Source organism: Pleurodeles waltl, chromosome 6, assembly GCF_031143425.1.
Source record: "Pleurodeles waltl isolate 20211129_DDA chromosome 6, aPleWal1.hap1.20221129, whole genome shotgun sequence".
Lineage (NCBI taxonomy): Eukaryota > Metazoa > Chordata > Amphibia > Caudata > Salamandridae > Pleurodeles > Pleurodeles waltl.
The window spans coordinates 1,218,279,462-1,218,299,439 of NC_090445.1; positions in this window are offsets into that span (position 1 = coordinate 1,218,279,462).

The window sequence follows — 19,978 nt, forward strand, 5'->3', positions numbered from 1 at the left end:
CCACCCAGCGTTCCCCCAAGTCTCCCGATAAAAATGATACCTCACTTGTGTGGGTAGGCCTAGCGCCCGTGACAGGAAATGCCCCAAAGCGCAACGTGGACACATCCAATTTTTTTAAAGAAAACAGAGGTGTTTTTTGCAATGTGCCTACCTGTAGATTTTGGCCAGTAGCTCATCCGGCACCTAGGGAAACCTACCGAACCTGTGCATTTCTGAAAACTAGAGACCTGGGGGAATCCAAGATCGGGTGACTTGTGGGGCTCGGACCAGGTTCTGTTACCCAGAATCCTTTGCAAACCTCAAAATTTGGCTAAAAAAATACATGTTCCTCACATTTCTGTGGCAGAAAGATCTGGAATCTGAATGGAGCCACAAATTTCCTTCCACCCAGCGTTCCCCCAAGTCTCCCGATAAAAATGATACCTCACTTGTGTGGGTAGGCTTAGCGCCCGCAACAGGTAATGCCCCAAAGCGCAAAGTGGACACATCCAATCTTTTAAAAGAAAACAGAGGTGTTTTTTGCAAAGTGCCTACCTGTAGATTTTGGCCACTAGCTCAGCCAGCACCTAGGGAAACCTACCAAACCGGTGCATTTCTGAAAACTAGAGACCTAGGGGAATCTAAGATGGGGTGACTTGTGGGGCTCGGACCAGGTTCTGTTACCCAGAATCCTTTGCTAACCTCAAAATTTGGCTAAAAAAACACATGTTCCTCACATTTCTGAGGCAGAAACATCTGGAATCTGAGAGGAGCCACAAATGTCCTACCACCCAGCGTTCCCCCAAGTCTCCCGATAAAAATGATACCTCACTTGTGTGGGTAGGCCTAGCGCCCGCGACAGGAAATGCCCCAAAGCGCAACGTGGACACATCCCATTTTTTTAAAGAAAACAGAGGTGTTTTTTGCATGGTGCCTACCTGTAGATTTTGGCCACTAGCTCAGCCGGCACCTAGGGAATCCTACCAAACCTGTGCATTTCTGAAAGCTAGAGACCTAGGGGAATCCAAGATGGGGTGACTTGTGGGGCTCGGACCAGGTTCTGTTACCCAGAATCCTTTGCAAACCTCAAAATTTGGCTAAAAAAACACATGTTCCTCACATTTCTGTGGCAGAAAGTTCTGGAATCTGAGACCAGCCACAAATTTCCTTCCACCCAGCGTCCCCCCAAGTCTCCCGATAAAAATGATACCTAACTTGTGTGGGCAGGCCTAGCGCCCGCGACAGGAAATGCCCCAAAGCGCAACGTGGACACATCCAATTTTTTGAAAGAAAACAGAGGTGTTTTTTGCAAAGTGCCTACCTGTAGATTTTGGCCTCTAGCTCAGCCGGCACCTAGGGAAACCTACCAAACCTGTGCATTTTTGAAAACTAGAGACCTAGGGGAATCCAAGATGGGGTGACTTGTGGGGCTCGGAACAGGTTCTGTTACCCAGAATCCTTTGCAAACCTCAAAATTTGGCTAAAAAAACACATGTTCCTCACATTTCTGTGGCAGAAAGTTCTGGAATCTGAGACCAGCCACAAATTTCCTTCCACCCAGCGTCCCCCCAAGTCTCCCGATAAAAATGATACCTAACTTGTGTGGGTAGGCCTAGCGCCCGCGACAGGAAATGCCCCAAAGCGCAACGTGGACACATCCAATTTTTTGAAAGAAAACAGAGGTGTTTTTTGCAAAGTGCCTACCTGTAGATTTTGGCCTCTAGCTCAGCCGGCACCTAGGGAAACCTACCAAACCTGTGCAGTTCTGAAAACTAGAGACCTAGGGGAATCCAAGATGGGGTGACTTGTGGGGCTCAGAACAGGTTCTGTTACCCAGAATCCTTTGCAAACCTCAAAATTTGGCTAAAAAAACACATGTCCCTCACATTTCTGTGGTAGAAAGTACTGGAATCTGAGAGGAGCCATAAATTTCCTCCCACCCAGCGTTCCCCCAAGTCTCCCGATAAAAGTGATACCTCACTTGTGTGGGTAGGCCTAGCGCCCGCGACAGGAAATGCCCCAAAGCGCAACGTGGACACATCCAATTTTTTGAAAGAAAACAGAGGTGTTTTTTGCAAAGTGCCTACCTCTAGATTTTGGCCTCTAGCTCAGCCGGCACCTAGGGAAACCTACCAAACCTGTGCATTTTTGAAAACTAGAGACCTAGGGGAATCCAAGATGGGGTGACTTGTGGGGCTCGGAACAGGTTCTGTTACCCAGAATCCTTTGCAAACCTCAAAATTTGGCTAAAAAAACACATGTTCCTCACATTTCTGTGGCAGAAAGTTCTGGAATCTGAGACGAGCCACAAATTTCCTTCCACCCAGCGTTCCCCCAAGTCTCCTGATAAAAATGATACCTAACTTGTGTGGGTAGGCCTAGCGCCCGCGACAGGAAATGCCCCAAAGCGCAACGTGGACACATCCAATTTTTTGAAAGAAAACAGAGGTGTTTTTTGCAAAGTGCCTACCTCTAGATTTTGGCCTCTAGCTCAGCTGGCACCTAGGGAAAAATACCAAACCTGCGCATTTCTGAAAACTAGAGACCTAGGGGAATCCAAGATGGGGTGACTTGTGGGGCTCGGAACAGGTTCTGTTACCCAGAATCCTTTGCAAACCTCAAAATTTTGCTAAAAAAACACATATTCCTCACATTTCTGTGGCAGAAAGTTCTGGAATCTGAGAGGATCCACAAATTTCCTTCCACCCAGCGTTCCCCCAAGTCTCCCGATAAAAATGATACCTAACTTGTGTGGGTAGGCCTAGCGCCCGCGACAGGAAATGCCCCAAAGCGCAACGTGGACACATCCAATTTTTTGAAAGAAAACAGAGGTGTTTTTTGCAAAGTGCCTACCTGTAGATTTTGGCTTCTAGCTCAGCCGGCACCTAGGGAAACCTACCAAACCTGTGCATTTCTGAAAACTAGAGACCTAGGGGAATCCAAGATGGGGTGACTTGTGGGGCTCACAACAGGTTCTGTTACCCAGAATCCTTTGCAAACCTCAAAATTTGGCTAAAAAAACACATGTCCCTCACATTTCTGTGGTAGAAAGTTCTGGAATCTGAGAGGAGCCACAAATTTCCTCCCACCCAGCGTTTCCCCAAGTCTCCCGATAAAAATGATACCTCACTTGTGTGGGTAGGCCTAGCGCCCGCGACAGGAAATGCCCCAAAGCGCAACGTGGACACATCCAATTTTTTTTTAAAGATAACAGAGGTGTTTTTTGCAAAGTGCCTACCTCTAGATTTTGGCCTCTAGCTCAGCCGGCACCTAGTGAAACCTACCAAACCTGCGCATTTCTGAAAACTAGAGACCTAGGGGAATCCAAGATGGGGTGACTTGTGGGGTTCAGAACAGGCTCTGTTACCCAGAATCCTTTGGAAACCTCAAAATTTGGCTAAAAAAACACATGTTCCTCACATTTCTGTGGCAGAAAGTTATGGAATCTGAGAGGAGCCACAAATTTCCTTCCACCCAGCGTTCCCCCAAGTCTCCCGATAAAAATGATACCTCACTTGTGTGGGTAGGCCTAGCGCCCGTGACAGGAAATGCCCCAAAGCGCAACGTGGACACATCCATTTTTTTGAAAGAAAACAGAGGTGTTTTTTGCAAAGTGCCTACCTGTAGATTTTGGCCTCTAGCTCAGCCAGCACCTAGGGAAACCTACCAAACCTGTGCATTTCTGAAAACTAGAGACCTAGGGGAATCCAAGATGGGGTTACTTGTGGAGCTCGGAACAGGTTCTGTTACCCAGAATCCTTTGCAAACCTCAAAATTTGGCTAAAAAAACACATGTTCCTCACATTTCTGTGGTAGAAAGTTCTGGAATCTGAGAGGAGCCACAAGTTTCCTTCCACCCAGCGTTCCCCCAAGTCTCCCGATAAAAATGATACCTCACTTGTGTGGGTAGGCCTAGCGCCCGCGACAGGAAATGCCCCAAAGCGCAACGTGGACACATCCCATTTTTTAAAAGAAAACAGAGGTGTTTTTTGGATGGTGCCTACCTGTAGATTTTGGCCACTAGCTCAGCCGGCACCTAGGGAAACCTACCAAACCTGTGCATTTCTGAAAACTAGAGACCTAGGGGAATCCAAGATGGGGTGACTTGTGGGGCTCGGACCAGGTTCTGTTACCCAGAATCCTTTGCAAACCTCAAAATTTGGCTAAAAAAACACATGTTCCTCACATTTCTGTGGCAGAAAGTTATGGAATCTGAGAGGAGCCATAATTTCCTTCCACCCAGCGTTCCCCCAAGTCTCCCGATAAAAATGATACCTCACTTGTGTGGGTAGGCCTAGCGCCGGCAACAGGAAATGCTCCAAAGCGCAACGTGGACACATCCAATTATTTTTAAGAAAACAGAGGTGTTTTTAGCAAAGTGCCTACCTGTAGATTTTGGCCACTAGCTCAGCCGGCGCCTAGGGAAACCTACCAAACCTGTGCATTTCTGAAAACTAGAGACCTAGGGGAATCCAAGATGGGGTGACTTGTGGGGCTCTGACCAGGTTCTGTTACCCCGAATCCTTTGCAAACCTGAAAATTTGGCTAAAAAAACACATGTTCCTCACATTTCTGTGGCAGAAAGTTCTGGAATCTGAGAGGAGCCACAAATTTCCTTCCACCCAGCGTTCCCCCAAGTCTCCCGATAAAAATAATACCTCACTTGTGTGGGTAGGCCTAGCGCCCGTGACAGGAAATGCCCCAAAGTGCAACGTGGACACATCCAATTTTTTTTAAAGAAAACCGAGGTGTTTTTTGCAAAGTGCCTGCCTGTAGATTTTGGCCTCTAGCTCAGCCAGCACCTAGGGAAACCTACCGAACCTGTGCATTTCTGAAAACTAGAGACCTAGGGGAATCCAAGATCGGGTGACTTGTGGGGCTCGGACCAGGTTCTGTTACCCAGAATCCTTTGCAAACCTCAAAATTTGGCTAAAAAAATACATGTTCCTCACATTTCTGTGGCAGAAAGATCTGGAATCTGAATGGAGCCACAAATTTCCTTCCACCCAGCGTTCCCCCAAGTCTCCCGATAAAAATGATACCTCACTTGTGTGGGTAGGCTTAGCGCCCGCAACAGGTAATGCCCCAAAGCGCAAAGTGGACACATCCAATCTTTTAAAAGAAAACAGAGGTGTTTTTTGCAAAGTGCCTACCTGTAGATTTTGGCCACTAGCTCAGCCAGCACCTAGGGAAACCTACCAAACCGGTGCATTTCTGAAAACTAGAGACCTAGGGGAATCTAAGATGGGGTGACTTGTGGGGCTCGGACCAGGTTCTGTTACCCAGAATCCTTTGCAAACCTCAAAATTTGGCTAAAAAAACACATGTTCCTCACATTTCTGTGGTAGAAAGTTCTGGAATCTGAGAGGAGCCACAAGTTTCCTTCCACCCAGCGTTCCCCCAAGTCTCCCGATAAAAATGATACCTCACTTGTGTGGGTAGGCCTAGCGCCCGCGACAGGAAATGCCCCAAAGCGCAACGTGGACACATCCCATTTTTTAAAAGAAAACAGAGGTGTTTTTTGGATGGTGCCTACCTGTAGATTTTGGCCACTAGCTCAGCCGGCACCTAGGGAAACCTACCAAACCTGTGCATTTCTGAAAACTAGAGACCTAGGGGAATCCAAGATGGGGTGACTTGTGGGGCTCGGACCAGGTTCTGTTACCCAGAATCCTTTGCAAACCTCAAAATTTGGCTAAAAAAACACATGTTCCTCACATTTCTGTGGCAGAAAGTTATGGAATCTGAGAGGAGCCATAATTTCCTTCCACCCAGCGTTCCCCCAAGTCTCCCGATAAAAATGATACCTCACTTGTGTGGGTAGGCCTAGCGCCGGCAACAGGAAATGCTCCAAAGCGCAACGTGGACACATCCAATTATTTTTAAGAAAACAGAGGTGTTTTTAGCAAAGTGCCTACCTGTAGATTTTGGCCACTAGCTCAGCCGGCGCCTAGGGAAACCTACCAAACCTGTGCATTTCTGAAAACTAGAGACCTAGGGGAATCCAAGATGGGGTGACTTGTGGGGCTCTGACCAGGTTCTGTTACCCCGAATCCTTTGCAAACCTGAAAATTTGGCTAAAAAAACACATGTTCCTCACATTTCTGTGGCAGAAAGTTCTGGAATCTGAGAGGAGCCACAAATTTCCTTCCACCCAGCGTTCCCCCAAGTCTCCCGATAAAAATAATACCTCACTTGTGTGGGTAGGCCTAGCGCCCGTGACAGGAAATGCCCCAAAGTGCAACGTGGACACATCCAATTTTTTTTAAAGAAAACCGAGGTGTTTTTTGCAAAGTGCCTGCCTGTAGATTTTGGCCTCTAGCTCAGCCAGCACCTAGGGAAACCTACCGAACCTGTGCATTTCTGAAAACTAGAGACCTAGGGGAATCCAAGATCGGGTGACTTGTGGGGCTCGGACCAGGTTCTGTTACCCAGAATCCTTTGCAAACCTCAAAATTTGGCTAAAAAAATACATGTTCCTCACATTTCTGTGGCAGAAAGATCTGGAATCTGAATGGAGCCACAAATTTCCTTCCACCCAGCGTTCCCCCAAGTCTCCCGATAAAAATGATACCTCACTTGTGTGGGTAGGCTTAGCGCCCGCAACAGGTAATGCCCCAAAGCGCAAAGTGGACACATCCAATCTTTTAAAAGAAAACAGAGGTGTTTTTTGCAAAGTGCCTACCTGTAGATTTTGGCCACTAGCTCAGCCAGCACCTAGGGAAACCTACCAAACCGGTGCATTTCTGAAAACTAGAGACCTAGGGGAATCTAAGATGGGGTGACTTGTGGGGCTCGGACCAGGTTCTGTTACCCAGAATCCTTTGCTAACCTCAAAATTTGGCTAAAAAAACACATGTTCCTCACATTTCTGAGGCAGAAACATCTGGAATCTGAGAGGAGCCACAAATTTCCTACCACCCAGCGTTCCCCCAAGTCTCCCGATAAAAATGATACCTCACTTGTGTGGGTAGGCCTAGCGCCCGCGACAGGAAATGCCCCAAAGCGCAACGTGGACACATCCCATTTTTTTAAAGAAAACAGAGGTGTTTTTTGCATGGTGCCTACCTGTAGATTTTGGCCACTAGCTCAGCCGGCACCTAGGGAATCCTACCAAACCTGTGCATTTCTGAAAGCTAGAGACCTAGGGGAATCCAAGATGGGGTGACTTGTGGGGCTCGGACCAGGTTCTGTTACCCAGAATCCTTTGCAAACCTCAAAATTTGGCTAAAAAAACACATGTTCCTCACATTTCTGTGGCAGAAAGTTCTGGAATCTGAGAGGAGCCACTATTTCCTTCCACCCAGCGTTCCCCCAAGTCTCCCGATAAAAATTATACCTCACTTGTGTGGGTAGGCCTAGCGCCGGCGACAGGAAATGCCCCAAAGCGCAACGTGGACACATCCAATTTTTTTTAAGAAAACAGAGGTGTTTTTTGCAAAGTGCCTACCTGTAGATTTTGGCCACTAGCTCAGCCGGCACCTAGGGAAACCTACCAAACCTGTGCATTTCTGAAAACTAGAGACCTAGGGGAATCCAAGATGGGGTGACTTGTGGGGCTCAGAACAGGTTCTGTTACCCAGAATCCTTTGCAAACCTCAAAATTTGGCTAAAAAAACACATGTTCCTCACATTTCTGTGGCAGAAAGTTCTGGAATCTGAGAGGAGCCACAAATTTCCTTCCACCCAGCGTTCCCCCAAGTCTCCCGATAAAAATGATACCTCACTTGTGTGGGTAGGCCTAGCGCCCGTGACAGGAAATGCCCCAAAGCGCAACGTGGACACATCCAATTTTTTGAAAGAAAACAGAGGTGTTTTTTGCAAAGTGCCTACCTGTAGATTTTTGCCTCTAGCTGAGCCAGCACCTAGGGAAACCTACCAAACCTGTGCATTTCTGAAAACTCGAGACCTAGGGGAATCCAAGATGGGGCTACTTGTGGGGCTCTGACCAGGTTCTGTTACCCAGAATCCTTTGCAAACCTGAAAATTTGGCTAACAAAACACATGTTCCTCACATTTCTGTGGCAGAAAGTTCTGGAATCTGAGAGGAGCCACAAATTTCCTTCCACCCAGCGTTCCCCCAAGTCTCCCGATAAAAATAATACCTCACTTGTGTGGGTAGGCCTAGCGCCCGTGACAGGAAATGCCCCAAAGTGCAAAGTGGACACATCCAATTTTTTTTAAAGAAAACCGAGGTGTTTTTTGCAAAGTGCCTGCCTGTAGATTTTGGCCTCTAGCTCAGCCAGCACCTAGGGAAACCTACCGAACCTGTGCATTTCTGAAAACTAGAGACCTAGGGGAATCCAAGATCGGGTGACTTGTGGGGCTCGGACCAGGTTCTGTTACCCAGAATCCTTTGCAAACCTCAAAATTTGGCTAAAAAAATACATGTTCCTCACATTTCTGTGGCAGAAAGATCTGGAATCTGAATGGAGCCACAAATTTCCTTCCACCCAGCGTTCCCCCAAGTCTCCTGATAAAAATGATACCTCACTTGTGTGGGTAGGCTTAGCGCCCGCAACAGGTAATGCCCCAAAGCGCAAAGTGGACACATCCAATCTTTTAAAAGAAAACAGAGGTGTTTTTTGCAAAGTGCCTACCTGTAGATTTTGGCCACTAGCTCAGCCAGCACCTAGGGAAACCTACCAAACCGGTGCATTTCTGAAAACTAGAGACCCAGGGGAATCTAAGATGGGGTGACTTGTGGGGCTCGGACCAGGTTCTGTTACCCAGAATCCTTTGCTAACCTCAAAATTTGGCTAAAAAACACATGTTCCTCACATTTCTGAGGCAGAAACATCTGGAATCTGAGAGGAGCCACAAATTTCCTACCACCCAGCGTTCCCCCAAGTCTCCCGATAAAAATGATACCTCACTTTTGTGGGTAGGCCTAGCGCCCGCGACAGGAAATGCCCCAAAGCGCAACGTGGACACATCCCATTTTTTTAAAGAAAACAGAGGTGTTTTTTGCATGGTGCCTACCTGTAGATTTTGGCCACTAGCTCAGCCAGCACCTAGGGAAACCTACCAAACCTGTGCATTTCTGAAAACTAGAGACCTAGGGGAATCTAAGATGGGGGGACTTGTGGGTCTCGGACCAGGTTCTGTTACCCAGAATCCTTTGCAAACCTCAAAATTTGGTTAAAAAAACACATATTCCTCACATTTCTGTGGCAGAAAGTTCTGGAATCTGAGAGAAGCCACAAATTTCCTTCCACCCAGCGTTCCCCCAAGTCTCCCGATAAAAATGATACCTCACTTGTGTGGGTAGGCCTAGCGCCCGTGACAGGAAATGCCCCAAAACGCAACGTGGACACATCCAATTTTTTTTAAGAAAACAGAGGTGTTTTTTGCAAAGTGCATACCTGTAGATTTTGGCCAGTAGCTCATCCGGCACCTAGGGAAACCTACCGAACCTGTGCATTTCTGAAAACTAGAGACCTAGGGGAATCCAAGATCGGGTGACTTGTGGGGCTCGGACCAGGTTCTGTTACCCAGAATCCTTTGCAAACCTCAAAATTTGGCTAAAAAAACACATATTCCTCACATTTCTGTGGCAGAAAGTTCTGGAATCTGAGAGAAGCCACAAATTTCCTTCCACCCAGCGTTCCCCCAAGTCTCCCGATAAAAATGATACCTTACTTGTGTGGGTAGGCCTAGCGCCCGCGACAGGAAATGCCCCAAAGCGCAACGTGGACTCATCCAATTTTTTTAAAGAAAACAGAGGGGCTTTTTGCATGGTGCCTACCTGTAGATTTTGGCTACTAGCTCAGCCGGCACCTAGGGAAACCTACCAAACCTGTGCATTTCTGAAAACTAGAGACCTAGGGGAATCCAAGATGGGGTGACTTGTGGGGCTCGGACCAGGTTCTGTTACCCAGAATCCTTTGCAAACCTCAAAATTTGGCTACAAAAACACATGTTCCTCACATTTCTGTGGCAGAAAGTTCTGGAATCTGAGAGGAACCACAAATTTCCTTCCACCCAGCGTTCCCCCAAGTCTCCCGATAAAAATGATACCTCACTTGTGTGGGTAGGCCTAGCGCCCGCGACAGGAAATGCCCCAAAGCGCAACGTGGACACATCCAATTTTTTGAAAGAAAACAGAGGTGTTATTTGCAAAGTGCCTACCTGTAGATTTTGGCCTCTAGCTCAGCCGGCACCTAGGGAAACTTACCAAACTTGTGCATTTCTGAAAACTAGAGACCTAGGGGAATCCAAGATGGGGTGACTTGTGGGGCTCGGACCAGGTTCTGTTACCCAGAATCCTTTGCAAACCTCAAAATTTTGCTAAAAAAACACGTGTTCCTCACATTTCTGTGGCAGAAAGATCTGGAATCTGAGAGGAGCCACAAATTTCCTCCCACCCAGCGTTCCCCCAAGTCTCCCGATAAAAATGATACCTCACTTGTATGGGTAGGCTTAGCGCCCGCGACAGGAAATGCCCCAAAGCGCAACGTGGACACATCCAATTTTTTAAAAGAAAACAAAGGTGTTTTTTGCAAAGTGCCTACCTGTAGATTTTGGCCACTAGCTCAGCCAGCACCTAGGGAAACCTACCAAACCTGTGCATTTCTGAAAACTAGAGACCTAGGGGAATCTAAGATGGGGTGACTTGTGGGGCTCGGACCAGGTTCTATTACCCAGAATCCTTTGCAAACCTCAAAATTTGGCTAAAAAAACACATGTTCCTCACATTTCTGTGGCAGAAACATCTGGAATCTGAGAGGAGCCACAAATTTTCTTCCACCCAGCGTTCCCCCAAGTCTCCCGATAAAAATGATACCTCACTTGTGTGGGTAGCCCTAGCGCCCACGACAGGAAATGCCCCAAAGCGCAACGTGGACACATCCAATTTTTTTAAAGAAAACAGAGGTGTTTTTTGCATGGTGCCTACCTATAGATTTTGGTCACTATCTCAGCCGGCACCTAGGGAAACCTACCAAACCTGTGCATTTCTGAAAACTCGAGACCTAGGGGAATCCAAGATGGGGTGACTTGTGGGGCTCGGACCAGGTTCTGTTACCCAGAATCCTTTGCAAACCTCAAAATTTGGCTAAAAAAACACATGTTCCTCACATTTCTGTGGCAGAAAGTTCTGGAATCTGAGAGGAGCCAAAATGTCCTTCCACCCAGCGTTCCCCCAAGTCTCCCGATAAAAATGATACCTCACTTGTGTGAGTAGGCCTAGCGCCCGCGACAGGAAATGCCCCAAAGCGCAACGTGGACACATCCAATTTTTTTTAAGAAAACAGAGGTGTTTTTTGCAAAGTGCCTACCTGTAGATTTTGGCCACTAGCTCAGCCGGCACCTAGGGAAACCTACCAAACCTGTGCATTTCTGAAAACTAGAGACCTAGGGGAATCCAAGATGGGGTGACTTGTGGGGCTCAGAACAGGTTCTGTTACCCAGAATCCTTTGCAAACCTCAAAATTTGGCTACAAAAACACATGTTCCTCACATTTCTGTGGCAGAAAGTTCTGGAATCTGAGAGGAGCCACAAATTTCCTTCCACCCAGCGTTCCCCCAAGTCTCCCGATAAAAATGATACCTCACTTGTGTGGGTAGGGCTAGCGCCCGTGATAGGAAATGCCCCAAAGCGCAACGTGGACACATCCAATTTTTTTAAAGAAAACAGAGGTGTTTTTTGCATGGTGCCTACCTGTAGATTTTGGCCACTATCTCAGCCGGCACCTAGGGAAACCTACCAAACCTGTGCATTACTGAAAACTAGAGACCTAGGGGAATCCAAGATGGGGTGACTTGTGGGGCTCGGACCAGGTTCTGTTACCCAGAATCCTTTGCAAACCTCAAAATTTGGCTAAAAAAACACATGTTCCTCACATTTCTGTGGCAGAAAGTTCTGGAATCTGAGAGGAGCCACAATTTCCTTCCACCCAGCGTTCCCCCAAGTCTCCCGATAAAAATGATACCTCACTTGTGTGGGTAGGCCTAGCGCCCGCAACAGGAAATGCCCCAAAGCGCAACGTGGACACATCCAATTTTTTTTAAGAAAACAGAGGTGTTTTTTGCAAAGTGCCTACCTATAGATTTTGGCCACTAGCTCAGCCGGCACCTAGGGAAACCTACCAAACCTGTGCATTTCTGAAAACTAGAGACCTAGGGGAATCCAAGATGGGGTGACTTGTGGGGCTCAGAACAGGTTCTGTTACCCAGAATCCTTTGCAAACCTCAAAATTTGGCTACAAAAACACATGTTCCTCACATTTCTGTGGCAGAAAGTTCTGGAATCTGAGAGGAGCCACAAATTTCCTTCCACCCAGCGTTCCCCCAAGTCTCCCGATAAAAATGATACCTCACTTGTGTGGGTAGGCCTAGCGCCCGTGACAGGAAATGCCCCAAAGCGCAACGTGGACACATCCAATTTTTTGAAAGAAAACAGAGGTGTTTTTTGCAAAGTGCCTACCTGTAGATTTTTGCCCCTAGCTGAGCCAGCACCTAGGGAAACCTACCAAACCTGTGCATTTCTGAAAACTCGAGACCTAGGGGAATCCAAGATGGGGTTACTTGTGGGGCTCTGACCAGGTTCTGTTACCCAGAATCCTTTGCAAACCTCAAAATTTGGCTAACAAAACACATGTTCCTCACATTTCTGTGGCAGAAAGTTCTGGAATCTGAGAGGAGCCACAAATGTCCTTCCACCCAGCGTTCCCCCAAGTCTCCCGATAAAAATAATACCTCACTTGTGTGGGTAGGCCTAGCGCCCGTGACAGGAAATGCCCCAAAGTGCAACGTGGACACATCCAATTTTTTGAAAGAAAACAGAGGTGTTATTTGCAAAGTGCCTACCTGTAGATTTTGGCCTCTAGCTCAGCCGGCACCTAGGGAAACTTACCAAACCTGTGCATTTCTGAAAACTAGAGACCTAGGGGAATCCAAGATGGGGTGACTTGTGGGGCTCGGACCAGGTTCTGTTACCCAGAATCCTTTGCAAACCTCAAAATTTGGCTAAAAAAACACATATTCCTCAAATTTCTGTGGCAGAAAGTTCTGGAATCTGAGAGAAGCCACAAATTTTCTTCCTCCCAGCGTTCCCCCAAGTCTCCCGATAAAAATGATACCTAACTTGTGTGGGTAGGCCTAGCGCACGCGACAGGAAATGCCCCAAAGCGCAACGTGGACACATCCAATTTTTTGAAAGAAAACAGAGGTGTTTTTTGCAAAGTGCCTACCTGTAGATTTTGGCCTCTAGCTCAGCCGGCACCTAGGGAAACCTACCAAACCTGTGCATTTCTGAAAACTAGAGACCTAGGGGAATCCAAGATGGGGTGACTTGTGGGGCTCAGAACAGGTTCTGTTACCCAGAATCCTTTGCAAACCTCAAAATTTGGCTAAAAAAACACATGTCCCTCACATTTCTGTGGTAGAAAGTTCTGGAATCTGAGAGGAGCCACAAATTTCTTCCCACCCAGCGTTTCCCCAAGTCTCCCGATAAAAATGATACCTCACTTGTGTGGGTAGGCCTAGCGCCCGCGACAGGAAATGCCCCAAAGCGCAACGTGGACACATCCAATTTTTTTTTAAAGATAACAGAGGTGTTTTTTGCAAAGTGCCTACCTCTAGATTTTGGCCTCTAGCTCAGCCGGCACCTAGTGAAACCTACCAAACCTGCGCATTTCTGAAAACTAGAGACCTAGGGGAATCCAAGATGGGGTGACTTGTGGGGTTCAGAACAGGCTCTGTTACCCAGAATCCTTTGGAAACCTCAAAATTTGGCTAAAAAAACACATGTTCCTCACATTTCTGTGGCAGAAAGTTCTGGAATCTGAGAGGAGCCACAAATTTCCTTCCACCCAGCGTTCCCCCAAGTCTCCCGATAAAAATGATACCTCACTTGTGTGGGTAGGCCTAGCGCCCGTGACAGGAAATGCCCCAAAGCGCAACGTGGACACATCCATTTTTTTGAAAGAAAACAGAGGTGTTTTTTGCAAAGTGCCTACCTGTAGATTTTGGCCTCTAGCTCAGCCAGCACCTAGGGAAACCTACCAAACCTGTGCATTTCTGAAAACTAGAGACCTAGGGGAATCCAAGATGGGGTTACTTGTGGGGCTCGGAACAGGTTCTGTTACCCAGAATCCTTTGCAAACCTCAAAATTTGGCTAAAAAAACACATGTTCCTCACATTTCTGTGGTAGAAAGTTCTGGAATCTGAGAGGAGCCACAAGTTTCCTTCCACCCAGCGTTCCCCCAAGTCTCCCGATAAAAATGATACCTCACTTGTGTGGGTAGGCCTAGCGCCCGCGACAGGAAATGCCCCAAAGCGCAACGTGGACACATCCCATTTTTTTAAAGAAAACAGAGGTGTTTTTTGGATGGTGCCTACCTGTAGATTTTGGCCACTAGCTCAGCCGGCACCAAGGGAAACCTACCAAACCTGTGCATTTCTGAAAACTAGAGACCTAGGGGAATCCAAGATGGGGTGACTTGTGGGGCTCGGACCAGGTTCTGTTACCCAGAATCCTTTGCAAACCTCAAAATTTGGCTAAAAAAACACATGTTCCTCACATTTCTGTGGCAGAAAGTTCTGGAATCTGAGAGAAGCCACAAATTTCCTTCCACCCAGCGTTCCCCCAAGTCTCCCGATAAAAATGATACCTCACTTGAGTGGGTAGGCCTAGCGCCCGTGACAGGAAATGCCCCAAAGCGCAACGTGGACACATCCAATTTTTTTTAAGAAAACAGAGGTGTTTTTTGCAAAGTGCCTACCTGTAGATTTTGGCCAGTAGCTCATCCGGCACCTAGGGAAACCTACCGAACCTGTGCATTTCTGAAAACTAGAGACCTAGGGGAATCCAAGATCGGGTGACTTGTGGGGCTCGGACCAGGTTCTGTTACCCAGAATCCTTTGCAAACCTCAAAATTTGGCTAAAAAAACACATATTCCTCACATTTCTGTGGCAGAAAGTTCTGGAATCTGAGAGAAGCCACAAATTTCCTTCCACCCAGCGTTCCCCCAAGTCTCCCGATAAAAATGATACCTCACTTGTGTGGGTAGGCCTAGCGCCCGCGACAGGAAATGCCCCAAAGCGCAACGTGGACTCATCCAATTTTTTTAAAGAAAACAGAGGGGCTTTTTGCATGGTGCCTACCTGTAGATTTTGGCTACTAGCTCAGCCGGCACCTAGGGAAACCTACCAAACCTGTGCATTTCTGAAAACTAGAGACCTAGGGGAATCCAAGATGGGGTGACTTGTGGGGCTCGGACCAGGTTCTGTTACCCAGAATCCTTTGCAAACCTCAAAATTTGGCTACAAAAACACATGTTCCTCACATTTCTGTGGCAGAAAGTTCTGGAATCTGAGAGGAACCACAAATTTCCTTCCACCCAGCGTTCCCCCAAGTCTCCCGATAAAAATGATACCTCACTTGTGTGGGTAGGCCTAGCGCCCGCGACAGGAAATGCCCCAAAGCGCAACGTGGACACATCCAATTTTTTGAAAGAAAACAGAGGTGTTATTTGCAAAGTGCCTACCTGTAGATTTTGGCCTCTAGCTCAGCCGGCACCTAGGGAAACTTACCAAACTTGTGCATTTCTGAAAACTAGAGACCTAGGGGAATCCAAGATGGGGTGACTTGTGGGGCTCGGACCAGGTTCTGTTACCCAGAATCCTTTGCAAACCTCAAAATTTTGCTAAAAAAACACGTGTTCCTCACATTTCTGTGGCAGAAAGATCTGGAATCTGAGAGGAGCCACAAATTTCCTTCCACCCAGCGTTCCCCCAAGTCTCCCGATAAAAATGATACCTCACTTGTATGGGTAGGCTTAGCGCCCGCGACAGGAAATGCCCCAAAGCGCAACGTGGACACATCCAATTTTTTAAAAGAAAACAAAGGTGTTTTTTGCAAAGTGCCTACCTGTAGATTTTGGCCACTAGCTCAGCCAGCACCTAGGGAAACCTACCAAACCTGTGCATTTCTGAAAACTAGAGACCTAGGGGAATCTAAGATGGGGTGACTTGTGGGGCTCGGACCAGGTTCTATTACCCAGAATCCTTTGCAAACCTCAAAATTTGGCTAAAAAAACACATGTTCCTCACATTTCTGTGGCAGAAACATCTGGAATCTGAGAGGAGCCACAAATTTTCTTCCACCCAGCGTTCCCCCAAGTCTCCCGATAAAAATGATACCTCACTTGTGTGGGTAGCCCTAGCGCCCACGACAGGAAATGCCCCAAAGCGCAACGTGGACACATCCAATTTTTTTAAAGAAAACAGAGGTGTTTTTTGCATGGTGCCTACCTATAGATTTTGGTCACTATCTCAGCCGGCACCTAGGGAAACCTACCAAACCTGTGCATTTCTGAAAACTCGAGACCTAGGGGAATCCAAGATGGGGTGACTTGTGGGGCTCGGACCAGGTTCTGTTACCCAGAATCCTTTGCAAACCTCAAAATTTGGCTAAAAAAACACATGTTCCTCACATTTCTGTGGCAGAAAGTTCTGGAATCTGAGAGGAGCCAAAATGTCCTTCCACCCAGCGTTCCCCCAAGTCTCCCGATAAAAATGATACCTCACTTGAGTGGGTAGGCCTAGCGCCCGTGACAGGAAATGCCCCAAAGCGCAACGTGGACACATCCAATTTTTTTAAAGAAAACAGAGGTGTTTTTTGCATGGTGCCTACCTGTAGATTTTGGCCACTATCTCAGCCGGCACCTAGGGAAACCTACCAAACCTGTGCATTACTGAAAACTAGAGACCTAGGGGAATCCAAGATGGGGTGACTTGTGGGGCTCGGACCAGGTTCTGTTACCCAGAATCCTTTGCAAACCTCAAAATTTGGCTAAAAAAACACATGTTCCTCACATTTCTGTGGCAGAAAGTTCTGGAATCTGAGAGGAGCCACAATTTCCTTCCACCCAGCGTTCCCCCAAGTCTCCCGATAAAAATGATACCTCACTTGTGTGGGTAGGCCTAGCGCCCGCAACAGGAAATGCCCCAAAGCGCAACGTGGACACATCCAATTTTTTTTAAGAAAACAGAGGTGTTTTTTGCAAAGTGCCTACCTATAGATTTTGGCCACTAGCTCAGCCGGCACCTAGGGAAACCTACCAAACCTGTGCATTTCTGAAAACTAGAGACCTAGGGGAATCCAAGATGGGGTGACTTGTGGGGCTCAGAACAGGTTCTGTTACCCAGAATCCTTTGCAAACCTCAAAATTTGGCTACAAAAACACATGTTCCTCACATTTCTGTGGCAGAAAGTTCTGGAATCTGAGAGGAGCCACAAATTTCCTTCCACCCAGCGTTCCCCCAAGTCTCCCGATAAAAATGATACCTCACTTGTGTGGGTAGGCCTAGCGCCCGTGACAGGAAATGCCCCAAAGCGCAACGTGGACACATCCAATTTTTTGAAAGAAAACAGAGGTGTTTTTTGCAAAGTGCCTACCTGTAGATTTTTGCCCCTAGCTGAGCCAGCACCTAGGGAAACCTACCAAACCTGTGCATTTCTGAAAACTCGAGACCTAGGGGAATCCAAGATGGGGTTACTTGTGGGGCTCTGACCAGGTTCTGTTACCCAGAATCCTTTGCAAACCTCAAAATTTGGCTAACAAAACACATGTTCCTCACATTTCTGTGGCAGAAAGTTCTGGAATCTGAGAGGAGCCACAAATGTCCTTCCACCCAGCGTTCCCCCAAGTCTCCCAATAAAAATAATACCTCACTTGTGTGGGTAGGCCTAGCGCCCGTGACAGGAAATGCCCCAAAGTGCAACGTGGACACATCCAATTTTTTGAAAGAAAACCGATGTGTTTTTTGCAAAGTGCCTACCTGTAGATTTTGGCATCTAGCTCAGCCAGCACCTAGGGAAACCTACCAAACCTCTGCATTTCTGAAAACTCGAGACCTAGGGGAATCCAAGATGGGGTTACTTGTGGGGCTCGGAACAGGTTCTGTTACCCAGAATCCTTTGCAAACCTCAAAATTTGGCTAAAAAAATACATTTTCCTCACATTTCTGTGGTAGAAAGTTCTGGAATCTGAGAGGAGCCAAAAGTTTCCTTCCACCCAGCGTTCCCTCAAGTCTCCCGATAAAAATGATACCTCACTTGTGTGGGTAGGCCTGGCGCCCACGACAGGAAATACCCCAAAGCGCAACGTGGACACATCCAATTTTTTGAAAGAAAACAGAGGTGTTATTTGCAAAGTGCCTACCTGTAGATTTTGGCCTCTAGCTCAGCCGGCACCTAGGGAAACTTACCAAACCTGTGCATTTCTGAAAACTAGAGACCTAGGGGAATCCAAGATGGGGTGACTTGTGGGGCTCGGACCAGGTTCTGTTACCCAGAATCCTTTGCAAACCTCAAAATTTGGCTAAAAAAACACATATTCCTCAAATTTCTGTGGCAGAAAGTTCTGGAATCTGAGAGAAGCCACAAATTTTCTTCCTCCCAGCGTTCCCCCAAGTCTCCCGATAAAAATGATACCTAACTTGTGTGGGTAGGCCTAGCGCACGCGACAGGAAATGCCCCAAAGCGCAACGTGGACACATCCAATTTTTTGAAAGAAAACAGAGGTGTTTTTTGCAAAGTGCCTACCTGTAGATTTTGGCCTCTAGCTCAGCCGGCACCTAGGGAAACCTACCAAACCTGTGCATTTCTGAAAACTAGAGACCTAGGGGAATCCAAGATGGGGTGACTTGTGGGGCTCAGAACAGGTTCTGTTACCCAGAATCCTTTGCAAACCTCAAAATTTGGCTAAAAAAACACATGTCCCTCACATTTCTGTGGTAGAAAGTTCTGGAATCTGAGAGGAGCCACAAATTTCTTCCCACCCAGCGTTTCCCCAAGTCTCCCGATAAAAATGATACCTCACTTGTATGGGTAGGCTTAGCGCCCGCGACAGGAAATGCCCCAAAGCGCAACGTGGACACATCCAATTTTTTAAAAGAAAACAAAGGTGTTTTTTGCAAAGTGCCTACCTGTAGATTTTGGCCACTAGCTCAGCCAGCACCTAGGGAAACCTACCAAACCTGTGCATTTCTGAAAACTAGAGACCTAGGGGAATCTAAGATGGGGTGACTTGTGGGGCTCGGACCAGGTTCTATTACCCAGAATCCTTTGCAAACCTCAAAATTTGGCTAAAAAAACACATGTTCCTCACATTTCTGTGGCAGAAACATCTGGAATCTGAGAGGAGCCACAAATTTTCTTCCACCCAGCGTTCCCCCAAGTCTCCCGATAAAAATGATACCTCACTTGTGTGGGTAGCCCTAGCGCCCACGACAGGAAATGCCCCAAAGCGCAACGTGGACACATCCAATTTTTTTAAAGAAAACAGAGGTGTTTTTTGCATGGTGCCTACCTATAGATTTTGGTCACTATCTCAGCCGGCACCTAGGGAAACCTACCAAACCTGTGCATTTCTGAAAACTCGAGACCTAGGGGAATCCAAGATGGGGTGACTTGTGGGGCTCGGACCAGGTTCTGTTACCCAGAATCCTTTGCAAACCTCAAAATTTGGCTAAAAAAACACATGTTCCTCACATTTCTGTGGCAGAAAGTTCTGGAATCTGAGAGGAGCCAAAATGTCCTTCCACCCAGCGTTCCCCCAAGTCTCCCGATAAAAATGATACCTCACTTGTGTGAGTAGGCCTAGCGCCCGCGACAGGAAATGCCCCAAAGCGCAACGTGGACACATCCAATTTTTTTTAAGAAAACAGAGGTGTTTTTTGCAAAGTGCCTACCTGTAGATTTTGGCCACTAGCTCAGCCGGCACCTAGGGAAACCTACCAAACCTGTGCATTTCTGAAAACTAGAGACCTAGGGGAATCCAAGATGGGGTGACTTGTGGGGCTCAGAACAGGTTCTGTTACCCAGAATCCTTTGCAAACCTCAAAATTTGGCTACAAAAACACATGTTCCTCACATTTCTGTGGCAGAAAGTTCTGGAATCTGAGAGGAGCCACAAATTTCCTTCCACCCAGCGTTCCCCCAAGTCTCCCGATAAAAATGATACCTCACTTGTGTGGGTAGGGCTAGC